This window comes from Procambarus clarkii, unplaced genomic scaffold (assembly GCF_040958095.1).
Source record: "Procambarus clarkii isolate CNS0578487 unplaced genomic scaffold, FALCON_Pclarkii_2.0 HiC_scaffold_2021, whole genome shotgun sequence".
Classification (NCBI taxonomy): domain Eukaryota; kingdom Metazoa; phylum Arthropoda; class Malacostraca; order Decapoda; family Cambaridae; genus Procambarus; species Procambarus clarkii.
In genome coordinates this window covers 1-19,130 of record NW_027191042.1, presented here as the reverse complement: position 1 = coordinate 19,130, position 19,130 = coordinate 1, and the positions used below count along the sequence as shown (strand labels likewise).

Here is a 19,130-nt window from a genome sequence, read left to right as displayed (position 1 = left end):
TACGCATTGGTACATTCCAGCAATGGTAAATTAATAGATAAACGTCTAATCTTGATGTATGTATGAATATAATTTCGCCGTCAGAGCCGACTAAGGAATTCCGAGTGATATACACACACACTCCTCCCTCCCTCCCTCACTCACAAGGGAGAGTGAGTAATTCTGTAAAAAAAAGAAGAGCATGCCAACAATGGGTAACTATTATAGTTAGGTTCTCGATCATAGTAAACCCGTTGATTTAGAGTTTATTTGCACAATGACTACGTCATATTAGATGCCATTTAAATACCAAATCCAGTTCTCCACTAAATGCAGACACAAGTCTAACACTATTCAACCCATCTCTACCAGCCTTTTCATAACAAACCACTAAGCTATCTAAACCAGTTTCCACACTTATATAAATAGAGAAAAACTTCACCCTATATAACCTATCTCAGAAAACAAACAAAATCAATTAATATTGCATTAACTGGCAACCCCCCATTCATAAAATCAACTTCTTTCCTTCCACACCAACCATCGTATTTCTTTGCTCGCACATAATCTTTAATCTAAAGTTATTAAATGATATTACTCACCTCACTCTCCTTCTTTCTCCTTCTTTCTCCTTCCTTCCTTCCTTCCTTCCTTCCTTCCTTCCTTCCTTCCTTCCTTCCTCCTTCCTTCCTTCCTCCTTCCCTCTAACTCGTTGCAGTTGTTCAGCTTCGACCCATCAAACCCGGACTCGACTGACTCACTTCTGCTGCTCGTTCCAAGGCTTTTTCCTCATACGATGTTGGCTGGTGTGAAGTAATTACTGCAATTCAAATTAACACGATTCATTAATGTACATAACCAATTAACATAATCGTCTCCTACTTGATTTTGACTAGTTGATAGGGTTGTTTTTGGTCTCCCCGAAGGGAGTGGACCGATCCCAGAGGTACTGCAATACCGGGCCGATCCGCGGCAAAGGTGGAGCAAGCTCCTAGCACTTCGCCATGTTGCAAAAATCAGTTTAATATCGAGGATCCCACATGGGGATCGTATCAGATATTAAGCTGATAAGAACAGATACTACACTTTGATCTTAGCCAAAAGGCCGAGAAGCGATAGGATGCATGGTTGCTCTGCAACACCAGGCAACAATTGCGGCTAGAAACCACGTAGCGAGTTTCAATTGCAAAAGGGCATGTGATTATCGTTGAGTACTATTCGAATTCAAGCATACATATAAACGCCATGCAGTAAAGGCTTTAACCATTTCTTACCTGATCAATGAATTTATATATATATGCAAATTCATGATATTACATGGTTTCATTCATGAGTAGTGAATATGTAACTGGCGGCAAAGTGGTAAACAGACTCGCGTGGCGTTTCACGAATTCGCTCCTGGCCAGGGAGTATAGCGCTTAACTCTAATACATAAACCTCCATTTGTCATGTGTCTTAAGGTAGCTACAGCTTTTGAAAAGTACAATAACGAATTAAAAGTGCAAGGGGCCTGTTACGCCAACGCTCGTCAAAAAATATAAATAGGAGACGTTCTCTCTCTGATACCATAACAGAAAACGAACAGCACTATTACGCGCCAACTATTCCATTTTTGTATATATATCACGACTTTTTCACATCTAACACTTTGCTTGATACATCGTTTTCACAAACCGGAGACGAGGCGAAGCGAGGCAGGGCTGGGTGGCGAGAGGCTAGAGGCTAGAGGCTAGAGGCGAGAGGCGAGAGGCGAGAGGCGAGAGGCGAGAGACGAGAGACGAGAGACGAGAGACGAGAGACGAGAGACGAGAGACGAGAGACGAGAGACGAGAGACGAGAGACGAGAGACGAGAGACGAGAGACGAGAGACGAGAGACTAGAGACTAGAGACTAGAGACGAGAGACAGAGACGAGAGACGAGAGACGAGAGACGTGATGCCATGCCATGCCATGCCATGCCATGCCATGCCATTCAATGCCTTGTGATTCAATACCATGCAGTTCAATGCGATGCGATGCAATGACATGCGATTCGATGCCATGCGAGGCGAGGCGAGGCGATGCATCATCTAACATAACGGGATTCCCTGGAAAACGACTCTGTTGTTGAATGAACAACAAAGTTAAGATATAAGAAGATGTAAGTAATTCGAGAAGTCTGAGTACTGTAGGTACTATAGCAAATTCATTGCTTAATATATGTGAATGTGTAAGGAATCCATCCATCGCTTTTACCGAGTATACAAATACTCGCTCATTGTTGGTGTTTAGGGAGGTAAATGAAGTATTGCAAAGCTAATTACGAAACTAGCTTTCACAATGACATTTGGTGGTTGGTCGCTTTGCAAATTATAGTAGATTCTATATCAATTTTATTCGTTATTTTACGTGAATGAATGTGTGCCTGCATACATTGCCTAAATAAAGAATGTAAATATACGTCGGTGGTGTTTAGAGGGGTGAATGAAGCATTTGAAATCTAAATAGGAAACTAGCATTCAAATGGAGAGGGGTGAGAGTGCAGGTGCGCTTGAACTTGGGTGGGTTCTGGGTTTCATTGACGTATATATTACAGGTGAATGTGTGCATCGAATGCTCGATTGAAGTATATAAATACACATTGTTAGTGTGTATTGAGGTAAATGATGGATTGTAAAGCTAATCAAGACACTGGAATTCACTTTGAGGCTAGTGGCTGGCCGGCTGGCAGGCAAGCGTGGAAGTGGCAAACGATCGTTGAGTTGCCGTGTAAAACCACACCAAAGCAACACCTCCCTCCATCTCAAGTCGAATTTCGTCTTTATTACGCATTGGTACATTCCAGCAATGGTAAATTAAATAGATAAACGTCTAATCTTGATGTATGTATGAATATAATTTCGCCGTCAGAGCCGACTAAGGAATTCCGAGTGATATACACACACACTCCTCCCTCCCTCCCTCCCTCCCTCACAAGGGAGAGTGAGTAATTCTGTAAAAAAAAGAAGAGCATGCCAACAATGGGTAACTATTATAGTTAGGTTCTCGATCATAGTAAACCCGTTGATTTAGAGTTTATTTGCACAATGACTACGTCATATTAGATGCCATTTAAATACCAAATCCAGTTCTCCACTAAATGCAGACACAAGTCTAACACTATTCAACCCATCTCTACCAGCCTTTTCATAACAAACCACTAAGCTATCTAAACCAGTTTCCACACTTATATAAATAGAGAAAAACTTCACCCTATATAACCTATCTCAGAAAACAAACAAAATCAATTAATATTGCACTAACTGGCAACCCCCCCCCCATTCATAAAATCAACTTCTTTCCTTCCACACCAACCATCGTATTTCTTTGCTCGCACATAATCTTTAATCTAAAGTTATTAAATGATATTACTCACCTCACTCTCCTTCTTTCTCCTTCTTTCTCCTTCCTTCCTTCCTTCCTTCCTTCCTTCCTTCCTTCCTTCCTTCCCTCTAACTCGTTGCAGTTGTTCAGCTTCGACCCATCAAACCCGGACTCGACTGACTCACTTCTGCTGCTCGTTCCAAGGCTTTTTCCTCATACGATGTTGGCTGGTGTGAAGTAATTACTGCAATTCAAATTAACACGATTCATTAATGTACATAACCAATTAACATAATCGTCTCCTACTTGATTTTGACTAGTTGATAGGGTTGTTTTTGGTCTCCCCGAAGGGAGTGGACCGATCCCAGAGGTACTGCAATACCGGGCCGATCCGCGGCAAAGGTGGAGCAAGCTCCTAGCACTTCGCCATGTTGCAAAAATCAGTTTAATATCGAGGATCCCACATGGGGATCGTATCAGATATTAAGCTGATAAGAACAGATACTACACTTTGATCTTAGCCAAAAGGCCGAGAAGCGATAGGATGCATGGTTGCTCTGCAACACCAGGCAACAATTGCGGCTAGAAACCACGTAGCGAGTTTCAATTGCAAAAGGGCATGTGATTATCGTTGAGTACTATTCGAATTCAAGCATACATATAAACGCCATGCAGTAAAGGCTTTAACCATTTCTTACCTGATCAATGAATTTATATATATATGCAAATTCATGATATTACATGGTTTCATTCATGAGTAGTGAATATGTAACTGGCGGCAAAGTGGTAAACAGACTCGCGTGGCGTTTCACGAATTCGCTCCTGGCCAGGGAGTATAGCGCTTAACTCTAATACATAAACCTCCATTTGTCATGTGTCTTAAGGTAGCTACAGCTTTTGAAAAGTACAATAACGAATTAAAAGTGCAAGGGGCCTGTTACGCCAACGCTCGTCAAAAAATATAAATAGGAGACGTTCTCTCTCTGATACCATAACAGAAAACGAACAGCACTATTACGCGCCAACTATTCCATTTTTGTATATATATCACGACTTTTTCACATCTAACACTTTGCTTGATACATCGTTTTCACAAACCGGAGACGAGGCGAAGCGAGGCAGGGCTGGGTGGCGAGAGGCTAGAGGCTAGAGGCGAGAGGCGAGAGGCGAGAGGCGAGAGGCGAGAGGCGAGAGACGAGAGACGAGAGACGAGAGACGAGAGACGAGAGACGAGAGACGAGAGACGAGAGACGAGAGACGAGAGACGAGAGACGAGAGACGAGAGACGAGAGACGAGAGACGAGAGACGAGAGACGAGAGACGAGACTAGAGACGAGAGACGAGAGACGAGAGACGAGAGACGTGACGTGATGCCATGCCATGCCATGCCATGCCATGCCATTCAATGCCTTGTGATTCAATACCATGCAGTTCAATGCGATGCGATGCAATGACATGCGATTCGATGCCATGCGAGGCGAGGCGAGGCGATGCATCATCTAACATAACGGGATTCCCTGGAAAACGACTCTGTTGTTGAATGAACAACAAAGTTAAGATATAAGAAGATGTAAGTAATTCGAGAAGTCTGAGTACTGTAGGTACTATAGCAAATTCATTGCTTAATATATGTGAATGTGTAAGGAATCCATCCATCGCTTTTACCGAGTATACAAATACTCGCTCATTGTTGGTGTTTAGGGAGGTAAATGAAGTATTGCAAAGCTAATTACGAAACTAGCTTTCACAATGACATTTGGTGGTTGGTCGCTTTGCAAATTATAGTAGATTCTATATCAATTTTATTCGTTATTTTACGTGAATGAATGTGTGCCTGCATACATTGCCTAAATAAAGAATGTAAATATACGTCGGTGGTGTTTAGAGGGGTGAATGAAGCATTTGAAATCTAAATAGGAAACTAGCATTCAAATGGAGAGGGGTGAGAGTGCAGGTGCGCTTGAACTTGGGTGGGTTCTGGGTTTCATTGACGTATATATTACAGGTGAATGTGTGCATCGAATGCTCGATTGAAGTATATAAATACACATTGTTAGTGTGTATTGAGGTAAATGATGGATTGTAAAGCTAATCAAGACACTGGAATTCACTTTGAGGCTAGTGGCTGGCCGGCTGGCAGGCAAGCGTGGAAGTGGCAAACGATCGTTGAGTTGCCGTGTAAAACCACACCAAAGCAACACCTCCCTCCATCTCAAGTCGAATTTCGTCTTTATTACGCATTGGTACATTCCAGCAATGGTAAATTAAATAGATAAACGTCTAATCTTGATGTATGTATGAATATAATTTCGCCGTCAGAGCCGACTAAGGAATTCCGAGTGATATACACACACACTCCTCCCTCCCTCCCTCCCTCCCTCACAAGGGAGAGTGAGTAATTCTGTAAAAAAAGAAGAGCATGCCAACAATGGGTAACTATTATAGTTAGGTTCTCGATCATAGTAAACCCGTTGATTTAGAGTTTATTTGCACAATGACTACGTCATATTAGATGCCATTTAAATACCAAATCCAGTTCTCCACTAAATGCAGACACAAGTCTAACACTATTCAACCCATCTCTACCAGCCTTTTCATAACAAACCACTAAGCTATCTAAACCAGTTTCCACACTTATATAAATAGAGAAAAACTTCACCCTATATAACCTATCTCAGAAAACAAACAAAATCAATTAATATTGCACTAACTGGCAACCCCCCATTCATAAAATCAACTTCTTTCCTTCCACACCAACCATCGTATTTCTTTGCTCGCACATAATCTTTAATCTAAAGTTATTAAATGATATTACTCACCTCACTCTCCTTCTTTCTCCTTCCTTCCTTCCTTCCTTCCTTCCTTCCTTCCTTCCTTCCTTCCTTCCTTCCTTCCTTCCTTCCTCTAACTCGTTGCAGTTGTTCAGCTTCGACCCATCAAACCCGGACTCGACTGACTCACTTCTGCTGCTCGTTCCAAGGCTTTTTCCTCATACGATGTTGGCTGGTGTGAAGTAATTACTGCAATTCAAATTAACACGATTCATTAATGTACATAACCAATTAACATAATCGTCTCCTACTTGATTTTGACTAGTTGATAGGGTTGTTTTTGGTCTCCCCGAAGGGAGTGGACCGATCCCAGAGGTACTGCAATACCGGGCCGATCCGCGGCAAAGGTGGAGCAAGCTCCTAGCACTTCGCCATGTTGCAAAAATCAGTTTAATATCGAGGATCCCACATGGGGATCGTATCAGATATTAAGCTGATAAGAACAGATACTACACTTTGATCTTAGCCAAAAGGCCGAGAAGCGATAGGATGCATGGTTGCTCTGCAACACCAGGCAACAATTGCGGCTAGAAACCACGTAGCGAGTTTCAATTGCAAAAGGGCATGTGATTATCGTTGAGTACTATTCGAATTCAAGCATACATATAAACGCCATGCAGTAAAGGCTTTAACCATTTCTTACCTGATCAATGAATTTATATATATATGCAAATTCATGATATTACATGGTTTCATTCATGAGTAGTGAATATGTAACTGGCGGCAAAGTGGTAAACAGACTCGCGTGGCGTTTCACGAATTCGCTCCTGGCCAGGGAGTATAGCGCTTAACTCTAATACATAAACCTCCATTTGTCATGTGTCTTAAGGTAGCTACAGCTTTTGAAAAGTACAATAACGAATTAAAAGTGCAAGGGGCCTGTTACGCCAACGCTCGTCAAAAAATATAAATAGGAGACGTTCTCTCTCTGATACCATAACAGAAAACGAACAGCACTATTACGCGCCAACTATTCCATTTTTGTATATATATCACGACTTTTTCACATCTAACACTTTGCTTGATACATCGTTTTCACAAACCGGAGACGAGGCGAAGCGAGGCAGGGCTGGGTGGCGAGAGGCTAGAGGCTAGAGGCGAGAGGCGAGAGGCGAGAGGCGAGAGGCAGGGCGAGAGACGAGAGACGAGAGACGAGAGGCGAGAGGCGAGAGACGAGAGACGAGAGACGAGAGACGAGAGACGAGAGACGAGAGACGAGAGACGAGAGACGAGAGACGAGAGACGAGAGACGAGAGACGAGAGACGAGAGACGAGAGACTAGAGACTAGAGACGAGAGACGAGAGACGAGAGACGAGAGACGAGAGACGTGACGTGATGCCATGCCATGCCATTCAATGCCTTGTGATTCAATACCATGCAGTTCAATGCGATGCGATGCAATGACATGCGATTCGATGCCATGCGAGGCGAGGCGATGCATCATCTAACATAACGGGATTCCCTGGAAAACGACTCTGTTGTTGAATGAACAACAAAGTTAAGATATAAGAAGATGTAAGTAATTCGAGAAGTCTGAGTACTGTAGGTACTATAGCAAATTCATTGCTTAATATATGTGAATGTGTAAGGAATCCATCCATCGCTTTTACCGAGTATACAAATACTCGGTCATTGTTGGTGTTTAGGGAGGTAAATGAAGTATTGCAAAGCTAATTACGAAACTAGCTTTCACAATGACATTTGGTGGTTGGTCGCTTTGCAAATTATAGTAGATTCTATATCAATTTTATTCGTTATTTTACGTGAATGAATGTGTGCCTGCATACATTGCCTAAATAAAGAATGTAAATATACGTCGGTGGTGTTTAGAGGGGTGAATGAAGCATTTGAAATCTAAATAGGAAACTAGCATTCAAATGGAGAGGGGTGAGAGTGCAGGTGCGCTTGAACTTGGGTGGGTTCTGGGTTTCATTGACGTATATATTACAGGTGAATGTGTGCATCGAATGCTCGATTGAAGTATATAAATACACATTGTTAGTGTGTATTGAGGTAAATGATGGATTGTAAAGCTAATCAAGACACTGGAATTCACTTTGAGGCTAGTGGCTGGCCGGCTGGCAAGCGTGGAAGTGGCAAACGATCGTTGAGTTGCCGTGTAAAACCACACCAAAGCAACACCTCCCTCCATCTCAAGTCGAATTTCGTCTTTATTACGCATTGGTACATTCCAGCAATGGTAAATTAAATAGATAAACGTCTAATCTTGATGTATGTATGAATATAATTTCGCCGTCAGAGCCGACTAAGGAATTCCGAGTGATATACACACACACTCCTCCCTCCCTCCCTCCCTCCCTCACAAGGGAGAGTGAGTAATTCTGTAAAAAAAAGAAGAGCATGCCAACAATGGGTAACTATTATAGTTAGGTTCTCGATCATAGTAAACCCGTTGATTTAGAGTTTATTTGCACAATGACTACGTCATATTAGATGCCATTTAAATACCAAATCCAGTTCTCCACTAAATGCAGACACAAGTCTAACACTATTCAACCCATCTCTACCAGCCTTTTCATAACAAACCACTAAGCTATCTAAACCAGTTTCCACACTTATATAAATAGAGAAAAACTTCACCCTATATAACCTATCTCAGAAAACAAACAAAATCAATTAATATTGCACTAACTGGCAACCCCCCCCCCATTCATAAAATCAACTTCTTTCCTTCCACACCAACCATCGTATTTCTTTGCTCGCACATAATCTTTAATCTAAAGTTATTAAATGATATTACTCACCTCACTCTCCTTCTTTCTCCTTCCTTCCTTCCTTCCTTCCTTCCTTCCTTCCTTCCTTCCCTCTAACTCGTTGCAGTTGTTCAGCTTCGACCCATCAAACCCGGACTCGACTGACTCACTTCTGCTGCTCGTTCCAAGGCTTTTTCCTCATACGATGTTGGCTGGTGTGAAGTAATTACTGCAATTCAAATTAACACGATTCATTAATGTACATAACCAATTAACATAATCGTCTCCTACTTGATTTTGACTAGTTGATAGGGTTGTTTTTGGTCTCCCCGAAGGGAGTGGACCGATCCCAGAGGTACTGCAATACCGGGCCGATCCGCGGCAAAGGTGGAGCAAGCTCCTAGCACTTCGCCATGTTGCAAAAATCAGTTTAATATCGAGGATCCCACATGGGGATCGTATCAGATATTAAGCTGATAAGAACAGATACTACACTTTGATCTTAGCCAAAAGGCCGAGAAGCGATAGGATGCATGGTTGCTCTGCAACACCAGGCAACAATTGCGGCTAGAAACCACGTAGCGAGTTTCAATTGCAAAAGGGCATGTGATTATCGTTGAGTACTATTCGAATTCAAGCATACATATAAACGCCATGCAGTAAAGGCTTTAACCATTTCTTACCTGATCAATGAATTTATATATATATGCAAATTCATGATATTACATGGTTTCATTCATGAGTAGTGAATATGTAACTGGCGGCAAAGTGGTAAACAGACTCGCGTGGCGTTTCACGAATTCGCTCCTGGCCAGGGAGTATAGCGCTTAACTCTAATACATAAACCTCCATTTGTCATGTGTCTTAAGGTAGCTACAGCTTTTGAAAAGTACAATAACGAATTAAAAGTGCAAGGGGCCTGTTACGCCAACGCTCGTCAAAAAATATAAATAGGAGACGTTCTCTCTCTGATACCATAACAGAAAACGAACAGCACTATTACGCGCCAACTATTCCATTTTTGTATATATATCACGACTTTTTCACATCTAACACTTTGCTTGATACATCGTTTTCACAAACCGGAGACGAGGCGAAGCGAGGCAGGGCTGGGTGGCGAGAGGCGAGAGGCTAGAGGCTAGAGGCGAGAGGCGAGAGGCGAGAGGCGAGAGGCGAGAGACGAGAGACGAGAGACGAGAGACGAGAGACGAGAGACGAGAGACGAGAGACGAGAGACGAGAGACGAGAGACGAGAGACGAGAGACGAGAGACGAGAGACTAGAGACTAGAGACTAGAGACGAGAGACGAGAGACGAGAGACGAGAGACGAGAGACGTGACGTGATGCCATGCCATGCCATTCAATGCCTTGTGATTCAATACCATGCAGTTCAATGCGATGCGATGATGCAATGACATGCGATTCGATGCCATGCGAGGCGAGGCGATGCATCATCTAACATAACGGGATTCCCTGGAAAACGACTCTGTTGTTGAATGAACAACAAAGTTAAGATATAAGAAGATGTAAGTAATTCGAGAAGTCTGAGTACTGTAGGTACTATAGCAAATTCATTGCTTAATATATGTGAATGTGTAAGGAATCCATCCATCGCTTTTACCGAGTATACAAATACTCGGTCATTGTTGGTGTTTAGGGAGGTAAATGAAGTATTGCAAAGCTAATTACGAAACTAGCTTTCACAATGACATTTGGTGGTTGGTCGCTTTGCAAATTATAGTAGATTCTATATCAATTTTATTCGTTATTTTACGTGAATGAATGTGTGCCTGCATACATTGCCTAAATAAAGAATGTAAATATACGTCGGTGGTGTTTAGAGGGGTGAATGAAGCATTTGAAATCTAAATAGGAAACTAGCATTCAAATGGAGAGGGGTGAGAGTGCAGGTGCGCTTGAACTTGGGTGGGTTCTGGGTTTCATTGACGTATATATTACAGGTGAATGTGTGCATCGAATGCTCGATTGAAGTATATAAATACACATTGTTAGTGTGTATTGAGGTAAATGATGGATTGTAAAGCTAATCAAGACACTGGAATTCACTTTGAGGCTAGTGGCTGGCCGGCTGGCAGGCAAGCGTGGAAGTGGCAAACGATCGTTGAGTTGCCGTGTAAAACCACACCAAAGCAACACCTCCCTCCATCTCAAGTCGAATTTCGTCTTTATTACGCATTGGTACATTCCAGCAATGGTAAATTAAATAGATAAACGTCTAATCTTGATGTATGTATGAATATAATTTCGCCGTCAGAGCCGACTAAGGAATTCCGAGTGATATACACACACACTCCTCCCTCCCTCCCTCCCTCCCTCCCTCACAAGGGAGAGTGAGTAATTCTGTAAAAAAAAGAAGAGCATGCCAACAATGGGTAACTATTATAGTTAGGTTCTCGATCATAGTAAACCCGTTGATTTAGAGTTTATTTGCACAATGACTACGTCATATTAGATGCCATTTAAATACCAAATCCAGTTCTCCACTAAATGCAGACACAAGTCTAACACTATTCAACCCATCTCTACCAGCCTTTTCATAACAAACCACTAAGCTATCTAAACCAGTTTCCACACTTATATAAATAGAGAAAAACTTCACCCTATATAACCTATCTCAGAAAACAAACAAAATCAATTAATATTGCACTAACTGGCAACCCCCCCCCCATTCATAAAATCAACTTCTTTCCTTCCACACCAACCATCGTATTTCTTTGCTCGCACATAATCTTTAATCTAAAGTTATTAAATGATATTACTCACCTCACTCTCCTTCTTTCTCCTTCCTTCCTTCCTTCCTTCCTTCCTTCCTTCCTTCCTTCCCTCTAACTCGTTGCAGTTGTTCAGCTTCGACCCATCAAACCCGGACTCGACTGACTCACTTCTGCTGCTCGTTCCAAGGCTTTTTCCTCATACGATGTTGGCTGGTGTGAAGTAATTACTGCAATTCAAATTAACACGATTCATTAATGTACATAACCAATTAACATAATCGTCTCCTACTTGATTTTGACTAGTTGATAGGGTTGTTTTTGGTCTCCCCGAAGGGAGTGGACCGATCCCAGAGGTACTGCAATACCGGGCCGATCCGCGGCAAAGGTGGAGCAAGCTCCTAGCACTTCGCCATGTTGCAAAAATCAGTTTAATATCGAGGATCCCACATGGGGATCGTATCAGATATTAAGCTGATAAGAACAGATACTACACTTTGATCTTAGCCAAAAGGCCGAGAAGCGATAGGATGCATGGTTGCTCTGCAACACCAGGCAACAATTGCGGCTAGAAACCACGTAGCGAGTTTCAATTGCAAAAGGGCATGTGATTATCGTTGAGTACTATTCGAATTCAAGCATACATATAAACGCCATGCAGTAAAGGCTTTAACCATTTCTTACCTGATCAATGAATTTATATATATATGCAAATTCATGATATTACATGGTTTCATTCATGAGTAGTGAATATGTAACTGGCGGCAAAGTGGTAAACAGACTCGCGTGGCGTTTCACGAATTCGCTCCTGGCCAGGGAGTATAGCGCTTAACTCTAATACATAAACCTCCATTTGTCATGTGTCTTAAGGTAGCTACAGCTTTTGAAAAGTACAATAACGAATTAAAAGTGCAAGGGGCCTGTTACGCCAACGCTCGTCAAAAAATATAAATAGGAGACGTTCTCTCTCTGATACCATAACAGAAAACGAACAGCACTATTACGCGCCAACTATTCCATTTTTGTATATATATCACGACTTTTTCACATCTAACACTTTGCTTGATACATCGTTTTCACAAACCGGAGACGAGGCGAAGCGAGGCAGGGCTGGGTGGCGAGAGGAGAGGCTAGAGGCTAGAGGCGAGAGGCGAGAGGCGAGAGGCGAGAGGCGAGAGGCGAGAGACGAGAGACGAGAGACGAGAGACGAGAGACGAGAGACGAGAGACGAGAGACGAGAGACGAGAGACGAGAGACGAGAGACGAGAGACGAGAGACGAGAGACTAGAGACTAGAGACTAGAGACGAGAGACGAGAGACGAGAGACGAGAGACGAGAGACGTGACGTGATGCCATGCCATGCCATTCAATGCCTTGTGATTCAATACCATGCAGTTCAATGCGATGCGATGCGATGCGATGCAATGACATGCGATTCGATGCCATGCGAGGCGAGGCGATGCATCATCTAACATAACGGGATTCCCTGGAAAACGACTCTGTTGTTGAATGAACAACAAAGTTAAGATATAAGAAGATGTAAGTAATTCGAGAAGTCTGAGTACTGTAGGTACTATAGCAAATTCATTGCTTAATATATGTGAATGTGTAAGGAATCCATCCATCGCTTTTACCGAGTATACAAATACTCGGTCATTGTTGGTGTTTAGGGAGGTAAATGAAGTATTGCAAAGCTAATTACGAAACTAGCTTTCACAATGACATTTGGTGGTTGGTCGCTTTGCAAATTATAGTAGATTCTATATCAATTTTATTCGTTATTTTACGTGAATGAATGTGTGCCTGCATACATTGCCTAAATAAAGAATGTAAATATACGTCGGTGGTGTTTAGAGGGGTGAATGAAGCATTTGAAATCTAAATAGGAAACTAGCATTCAAATGGAGAGGGGTGAGAGTGCAGGTGCGCTTGAACTTGGGTGGGTTCTGGGTTTCATTGACGTATATATTACAGGTGAATGTGTGCATCGAATGCTCGATTGAAGTATATAAATACACATTGTTAGTGTGTATTGAGGTAAATGATGGATTGTAAAGCTAATCAAGACACTGGAATTCACTTTGAGGCTAGTGGCTGGCCGGCTGGCAAGCGTGGAAGTGGCAAACGATCGTTGAGTTGCCGTGTAAAACCACACCAAAGCAACACCTCCCTCCATCTCAAGTCGAATTTCGTCTTTATTACGCATTGGTACATTCCAGCAATGGTAAATTAAATAGATAAACGTCTAATCTTGATGTATGTATGAATATAATTTCGCCGTCAGAGCCGACTAAGGAATTCCGAGTGATATACACACACACTCCTCCCTCCCTCCCTCCCTCCCTCCCTCACAAGGGAGAGTGAGTAATTCTGTAAAAAAAAGAAGAGCATGCCAACAATGGGTAACTATTATAGTTAGGTTCTCGATCATAGTAAACCCGTTGATTTAGAGTTTATTTGCACAATGACTACGTCATATTAGATGCCATTTAAATACCAAATCCAGTTCTCCACTAAATGCAGACACAAGTCTAACACTATTCAACCCATCTCTACCAGCCTTTTCATAACAAACCACTAAGCTATCTAAACCAGTTTCCACACTTATATAAATAGAGAAAAACTTCACCCTATATAACCTATCTCAGAAAACAAACAAAATCAATTAATATTGCACTAACTGGCAACCCCCCCCCCATTCATAAAATCAACTTCTTTCCTTCCACACCAACCATCGTATTTCTTTGCTCGCACATAATCTTTAATCTAAAGTTATTAAATGATATTACTCACCTCACTCTCCTTCTTTCTCCTTCCTTCCTTCCTTCCTTCCTTCCTTCCTTCCTTCCTTCCCTCTAACTCGTTGCAGTTGTTCAGCTTCGACCCATCAAACCCGGACTCGACTGACTCACTTCTGCTGCTCGTTCCAAGGCTTTTTCCTCATACGATGTTGGCTGGTGTGAAGTAATTACTGCAATTCAAATTAACACGATTCATTAATGTACATAACCAATTAACATAATCGTCTCCTACTTGATTTTGACTAGTTGATAGGGTTGTTTTTGGTCTCCCCGAAGGGAGTGGACCGATCCCAGAGGTACTGCAATACCGGGCCGATCCGCGGCAAAGGTGGAGCAAGCTCCTAGCACTTCGCCATGTTGCAAAAATCAGTTTAATATCGAGGATCCCACATGGGGATCGTATCAGATATTAAGCTGATAAGAACAGATACTACACTTTGATCTTAGCCAAAAGGCCGAGAAGCGATAGGATGCATGGTTGCTCTGCAACACCAGGCAACAATTGCGGCTAGAAACCACGTAGCGAGTTTCAATTGCAAAAGGGCATGTGATTATCGTTGAGTACTATTCGAATTCAAGCATACATATAAACGCCATGCAGTAAAGGCTTTAACCATTTCTTACCTGATCAATGAATTTATATATATATGCAAATTCATGATATTACATGGTTTCATTCATGAGTAGTGAATATGTAACTGGCGGCAAAGTGGTAAACAGACTCGCGTGGCGTTTCACGAATTCGCTCCTTGCGCAGGAGGGAGTATAGCGCTTAACTCTAATACATAAACCTCCATTTGTCATGTGTCTTAAGGTAGCTACAGCTTTTGAAAAGTACAATAACGAATTAAAAGTGCAAGGGGCCTGTTACGCCAACGCTCGTCAAAAAATATAAATAGGAGACGTTCTCTCTCTGATACCATAACAGAAAACGAACAGCACTATTACGCGCCAACTATTCCATTTTTGTATATATATCACGACTTTTTCACATCTAACACTTTGCTTGATACATCGTTTTCACAAACCGGAGACGAGGCGAAGCGAGGCAGGGCTGGGTGGCGAGAGGCTAGAGGCTAGAGGCTAGAGGCGAGAGGCGAGAGGCGAGAGGCGAGAGGCGAAGAGAGGCGAGAGACGAGAGACGAGAGACGAGAGACGAGAGACGAGAGACGAGAGACGAGAGACGAGAGACGAGAGACGAGAGACGAGAGACGAGAGACGAGAGACTAGAGACTAGAGACTAGAGACGAGAGACGAGAGACGAGAGACGAGAGACGAGAGACGTGACCATGCCATGCCATGCCATGCCATTCAATGCCTTGTGATTCAATACCATGCAGTTCAATGCGATGCGATGCGATGCGATGCAATGACATGCGATTCGATGCCATGCGAGGCGAGGCGATGCATCATCTAACATAACGGGATTCCCTGGAAAACGACTCTGTTGTTGAATGAACAACAAAGTTAAGATATAAGAAGATGTAAGTAATTCGAGAAGTCTGAGTACTGTAGGTACTATAGCAAATTCATTGCTTAATATATGTGAATGTGTAAGGAATCCATCCATCGCTTTTACCGAGTATACAAATACTCGGTCATTGTTGGTGTTTAGGGAGGTAAATGAAGTATTGCAAAGCTAATTACGAAACTAGCTTTCACAATGACATTTGGTGGTTGGTCGCTTTGCAAATTATAGTAGATTCTATATCAATTTTATTCGTTATTTTACGTGAATGAATGTGTGCCTGCATACATTGCCTAAATAAAGAATGTAAATATACGTCGGTGGTGTTTAGAGGGGTGAATGAAGCATTTGAAATCTAAATAGGAAACTAGCATTCAAATGGAGAGGGGTGAGAGTGCAGGTGCGCTTGAACTTGGGTGGGTTCTGGGTTTCATTGACGTATATATTACAGGTGAATGTGTGCATCGAATGCTCGATTGAAGTATATAAATACACATTGTTAGTGTGTATTGAGGTAAATGATGGATTGTAAAGCTAATCAAGACACTGGAATTCACTTTGAGGCTAGTGGCTGGCCGGCTGGCAAGCGTGGAAGTGGCAAACGATCGTTGAGTTGCCGTGTAAAACCACACCAAAGCAACACCTCCCTCCATCTCAAGTCGAATTTCGTCTTTATTACGCATTGGTACATTCCAGCAATGGTAAATTAAATAGATAAACGTCTAATCTTGATGTATGTATGAATATAATTTCGCCGTCAGAGCCGACTAAGGAATTCCGAGTGATATACACACACACTCCTCCCTCCCTCCCTCCCTCCCTCCCTCACAAGGGAGAGTGAGTAATTCTGTAAAAAAAAGAAGCATGCCAACAATGGGTAACTATTATAGTTAGGTTCTCGATCATAGTAAACCCGTTGATTTAGAGTTTATTTGCACAATGACTACGTCATATTAGATGCCATTTAAATACCAAATCCAGTTCTCCACTAAATGCAGACACAAGTCTAACACTATTCAACCCATCTCTACCAGCCTTTTCATAACAAACCACTAAGCTATCTAAACCAGTTTCCACACTTATATAAATAGAGAAAAACTTCACCCTATATAACCTATCTCAGAAAACAAACAAAATCAATTAATATTGCACTAACTGGCAACCCCCCCCCCATTCATAAAATCAACTTCTTTCCTTCCACACCAACCATCGTATTTCTTTGCTCGCACATAATCTTTAATCTAAAGTTATTAAATGATATTACTCACCTCACTCTCCTTCTTTCTCCTTCCTTCCTTCCTTCCTTCCTTCCTTCCTTCCTTCCTTCCCTCTAACTCGTTGCAGTTGTTCAGCTTCGACCCATCAAACCCGGACTCGACTGACTCACTTCTGCTGCTCGTTCCAAGGCTTTTTCCTCATACGATGTTGGCTGGTGTGAAGTAATTACTGCAATTCAAATTAACACGATTCATTAATGTACATAACCAATTAACATAATCGTCTCCTACTTGATTTTGACTAGTTGATAGGGTTGTTTTTGGTCTCCCCGAAGGGAGTGGACCGATCCCAGAGGTACTGCAATACCGGGCCGATCCGCGGCAAAGGTGGAGCAAGCTCCTAGCACTTCGCCATGTTGCAAAAATCAGTTTAATATCGAGGATCCCACATGGGGATCGTATCAGATATTAAGCTGATAAGAACAGATACTACACTTTGATCTTAGCCAAAAGGCCGAGAAGCGATAGGATGCATGGTTGCTCTGCAACACCAGGCAACAATTGCGGCTAGAAACCACGTAGCGAGTTTCAATTGCAAAAGGGCATGTGATTATCGTTGAGTACTATTCGAATTCAAGCATACATATAAACGCCATGCAGTAAAGGCTTTAACCATTTCTTACCTGATCAATGAATTTATATATATATGCAAATTCATGATATTACATGGTTTCATTCATGAGTAGTGAATATGTAACTGGCGGCAAAGTGGTAAACAGACTCGCGTGGCGTTTCACGAATTCGCTCCTGGCCAGGGAGTATAGCGCTTAACTCTAATACATAAACCTCCATTTGTCATGTGTCTTAAGGTAGCTACAGCTTTTGAAAAGTACAATAACGAATTAAAAGTGCAAGGGGCCTGTTACGCCAACGCAACGCTCGTCAAAAAATATAAATAGGAGACGTTCTCTCTCTGATACCATAACAGAAAACGAACAGCACTATTACGCGCCAACTATTCCATTTTTGTATATATATCACGACTTTTTCACATCTAACACTTTGCTTGATACATCGTTTTCACAAACCGGAGACGAGGCGAAGCGAGGCAGGGCTGGGTGGCGAGAGGCGAGAGGCTAGAGGCTAGAGGCGAGAGGCGAGAGGCGAGAGGCGAGAGGCGAGAGCGAGAGGCGAGAGACGAGAGACGAGAGACGAGAGACGAGAGACGAGAGACGAGAGACGAGAGACGAGAGACGAGAGACGAGAGACGAGAGACGAGAGACTAGAGACTAGAGACTAGAGACGAGAGACGAGAGACGAGAGACGAGAGACGAGAGACGTGACGTGATGCCATGCCATGCCATTCAATGCCTTGTGATTCAATACCATGCAGTTCAATGCGATGCGATGCGATGCGATGCAATGACATGCGATTCGATGCCATGCGAGGCGAGGCGAGCGATGCATCATCTAACATAACGGGATTCCCTGGAAAACGACTCTGTTGTTGAATGAACAACAAAGTTAAGATATAAGAAGATGTAAGTAATTCGAGAAGTCTGAGTACTGTAGGTACTATAGCAAATTCATTGCTTAATATATGTGAATGTGTAAGGAATCCATCCATCGCTTTTACCGAGTATACAAATACTCGGTCATTGTTGGTGTTTAGGGAGGTAAATGAAGTATTGCAAAGCTAATTACGAAACTAGCTTTCACAATGACATTTGGTGGTTGGTCGCTTTGCAAATTATAGTAGATTCTATATCAATTTTATTCGTTATTTTACGTGAATGAATGTGTGCCTGCATACATTGCCTAAATAAAGAATGTAAATATACGTCGGTGGTGTTTAGAGGGGTGAATGAAGCATTTGAAATCTAAATAGGAAACTAGCATTCAAATGGAGAGGGGTGAGAGTGCAGGTGCGCTTGAACTTGGGTGGGTTCTGGGTTTCATTGACGTATATATTACAGGTGAATGTGCATCGATGCTCGATTGAAGTATTAAATTGAGTGGTGTATAGGTAAATGATTTGTAAGCTT

The 19,130-nt window shown here is 42.3% G+C and overlaps 1 long non-coding RNA gene and 7 other non-coding genes across 8 annotated transcripts; all 8 read right to left on the bottom strand.

Annotated features, from left to right (window-relative positions):
* Positions 1–903: 903 nt before the first annotated feature.
* LOC138362564 (U2 spliceosomal RNA) lies at positions 904–1,096 on the bottom strand. Its single transcript, XR_011227774.1, has one exon. It is a non-coding gene; the product is annotated as a U2 spliceosomal RNA (small nuclear RNA).
* Positions 1,097–3,669: 2,573 nt separating this feature from the next.
* On the bottom strand, positions 3,670–3,862 carry LOC138362563 (U2 spliceosomal RNA). The gene has a single exon (XR_011227773.1). It is a non-coding gene; the product is annotated as a U2 spliceosomal RNA (small nuclear RNA).
* Positions 3,863–6,150: 2,288 nt separating this feature from the next.
* On the bottom strand, positions 6,151–17,308 carry LOC138362561 (uncharacterized). The gene is made up of 5 exons (XR_011227771.1): positions 17,137–17,308; positions 14,393–14,570; positions 11,652–11,829; positions 8,919–9,096; positions 6,151–6,341 (listed from the first exon to the last, which is right to left on the bottom strand). It is a non-coding gene; the product is annotated as an uncharacterized lncRNA (long non-coding RNA).
* On the bottom strand, positions 6,446–6,638 carry LOC138362568 (U2 spliceosomal RNA). Its single transcript, XR_011227778.1, has one exon. It is a non-coding gene; the product is annotated as a U2 spliceosomal RNA (small nuclear RNA).
* On the bottom strand, positions 9,201–9,393 carry LOC138362567 (U2 spliceosomal RNA). Its single transcript, XR_011227777.1, has one exon. It is a non-coding gene; the product is annotated as a U2 spliceosomal RNA (small nuclear RNA).
* On the bottom strand, positions 11,934–12,126 carry LOC138362566 (U2 spliceosomal RNA). The gene has a single exon (XR_011227776.1). It is a non-coding gene; the product is annotated as a U2 spliceosomal RNA (small nuclear RNA).
* Positions 14,675–14,867, bottom strand: LOC138362565 (U2 spliceosomal RNA). The gene has a single exon (XR_011227775.1). It is a non-coding gene; the product is annotated as a U2 spliceosomal RNA (small nuclear RNA).
* Positions 17,309–17,418: 110 nt separating the features above from the next.
* Positions 17,419–17,611, bottom strand: LOC138362562 (U2 spliceosomal RNA). The gene has a single exon (XR_011227772.1). It is a non-coding gene; the product is annotated as a U2 spliceosomal RNA (small nuclear RNA).
* Between the last annotated feature and the right edge of the window lie 1,519 nt (positions 17,612–19,130).